General features: G+C 33.6%; 1 protein-coding gene across 2 annotated transcripts in view; it reads left to right on the top strand.

Annotated features, from left to right (window-relative positions):
- Positions 1 to 422: 422 nt before the first annotated feature.
- Positions 423 to 2,615, top strand: part of slc4a1b (solute carrier family 4 member 1b (Diego blood group)) — an 18,282-nt gene continuing 16,089 nt past the window's right edge. The window contains exon 1 of one of the 2 annotated variants that reach the window (XM_015018768.1): positions 423 to 479. The gene's annotated coding sequence lies outside the window, so the exon portion shown is untranslated. The remainder of the gene's footprint in view (positions 480 to 2,615) is intronic. The other variant, XM_015018769.1, reaches the window with a different exon arrangement.

The raw sequence follows: 2,615 nt of genomic DNA, 5'->3' as shown, positions 1-2,615 counted from the left end.
CATTACTCTAATATCATTTTGTTCAGTTTTATAGGCTTGTCTTCCCAATTTATTTTGTAAGCTCACATCCCAAAGTAGGCATCAAGTTAAAGCACAGGGTTGAACAGTTTAGAGAAAAAGAAGACGGCAAAGGTTAGAGGGTAAACCCGGCAGCGTAATCAAAGATTTTGTTGTCAAATAAACACGAACAAAAATTTGATAAGATGCTGGCTGTAATGACACAGTGTGGCTGGTTTGCTGGCATGCCAAGTCAGTGTATGCACCATCAATATTATGGGTTAGTGCAGAACACATTGCACTGTAGAAGGAGGTCCCAAAGAATTCAAGTCTCCATGTTCACGTCTGTCTCTGCATACATGTTTTAGTCCCACCCATCATAATATAGCATGCATTTTCATATGCAGAGAGAGAGGCTTTGAAAGAGGGAGTGTTTATAAAGTCACACTTCTTTGCCATCCTGGACACTTTGCCCGCAGAAGGTAGGTGCCACTTTTTTTTTTTGTGATGAAGTTTTGAATGCAAGTAAAGCTGTAACTTTGCAGGGCGAAAAATATGGGAGCAGAACACTTCCTGGAAAATGTGCGCTTCGTGTTATTTTCTGAGAGTCACTGTTGCGTTGGGTGCTTTCCACAGTTCAGTGAAGAATTTCTTCATAATTTGGTAATTTTTTAAACTAAAGTTTTAGTAAAATATGGTTTGTAACAGCTATAACTTTTGCTGTTTACTGAAAAATTATGGCAACAAATACAAATGAAAAATACAAATAAATATTTGGAAACTATTGTACATTGTAAGACATCTGTTGATGCTCAAATCCAAAAGAAATGTCTATTCTATTCTATTCTGTTCTATTCTATTCTATTCTATTCTATTCTATTCTATTCTATTCTATTCTTGCCACAGAATAGAAGCTGTTATGCAATTCTTAAAGTATTGTGTTCTTTTCTATTTAATTAAGTTTCTATTATACTTTTTAAATATGTATTTTTATGGACTTGTTAACATTTTATCATAAAAAAAATATCCAACATACAATAGATATGAGCAATAAATTACACATTAAGGCTTCATTTCCTGTTATTCTACCGACATTTAATTAATATTTTATTTACATAATAGTTGAATTTCTCTATTATTTTGGCTGGAAGCTAAAAAGTTGAGTCCTGAACACTAACTTCAAGTTTACTCCTTAAGTTTATGAATAGAAATGTGTCCCCAGTTTTGGGTTTTTAAGAATAATTTCAGTCTGTACAGGAAAAACAAAGCAAACACATTAAAATTCATATTTACTATGCATATCTATGCATATTATTCAAGATTAGATTTGTATGTCCCCGCCTGCCAAAATTTTTATGTTAAGTCTTTTAAAATGTTCTATCTAATTCACCTAATTCACAGGTTAGCCCTGAAACTAAAACCAAAGTCAATTCAGTCACCATGTTTACAGGTAGTAAATGAATAATGGACTCCAGAATCATGTATAAACAAACAAAATCACAAGCTCTTCTTTCTTAACACAGTCCAACCTTTTTAAGTGTAATTGCACCCAACTCTAAAAGTTGGGGTTTGCAGCAGTTGGAACAAGATTTGGTTTTACTGCTGGTCTTCAAAAGTTAAGTGATTATTCCAGAAAAAGTCCAAAGTAGGCATCATAAATGAATCCACTCATTAGGGGTTTGCATTGACTTCTATTAATTTTGTGTTCAACCTTGAACTTTTTCCAGCTTTAAACTTTATCTAAAGCTCCAAATCCAGACTGAATACACGTGGTAGCTCAAACAATAACGATCCACCACTTTAGGATGTCAAATAAAGCACAAAACTCAAACTCCAATCCTCTAAGGACAATATCTTGCAACTCTTAGATGCGTTTCTACTTCAACACACCTGATTTATATAATTAGGTCCTTAGACATTTTGTGTGAATTCTGTTAAAAAACCAAAGAAACATCTAAAAGTTGCAGGATGCTGTCGGCGATATGAACCCTATCGGTCCTCAGAGAGTAAGAGATCATGCAAAACGTCCTCAGCATGCAGCGTTGCCCGGTACAAACCCCAGACTCACGGTCGAGCTGCATCATCCCAGTTTAATCTTCTGAATCGTCTGCTCTTTGAACAGCTGTGTTTTGGAAATAAATCTTTTTGTTGTTACATAAAACTTCAGGTTTGATCTCAGATAAAATACAAACTATGTAAACACAACGGAGATTTGATCCAACTGCAATGGAAAAATGGCACAAACGAACAAAATGTGTTTCATTTTTTTCATGTTATAAAATGTTTTTAATAGGAGACGGCAAGTTTTAAGACTTGGACTTGTTCAAGTTTGCTCTGGGAGTTGGGTAGTAACTAGTTACATTTACTCAACTACATTTACTTGAGTAACTTTTTGAAAAAGTTACTTTTATGAGTATTTTCACCATGCTGTTCTATTTACTTTTACTTGAGTAATTTTATTATGATAATGGTTTATTATCTCTACTGTAACTTTTAGTAAAATTTCTGGATTTTCTACCCACTGAAAGAAAAACAAACTTAAAGTTACTTGAGTAACTTGTTGGATATATTGTGCTTTTAGGAGTATTTTTACTATGCTGTGTTTTTGAATAATTTTA

Source organism: Poecilia latipinna, unplaced genomic scaffold (assembly GCF_001443285.1).
Source record: "Poecilia latipinna isolate Pla-1442-1.1 unplaced genomic scaffold, P_latipinna-1.0 Scaffold2319, whole genome shotgun sequence".
In the NCBI taxonomy this organism is placed as follows: Eukaryota; Metazoa; Chordata; class Actinopteri; order Cyprinodontiformes; family Poeciliidae; genus Poecilia; species Poecilia latipinna.
This window is presented reverse-complemented; position numbering and strand designations above follow the sequence as displayed.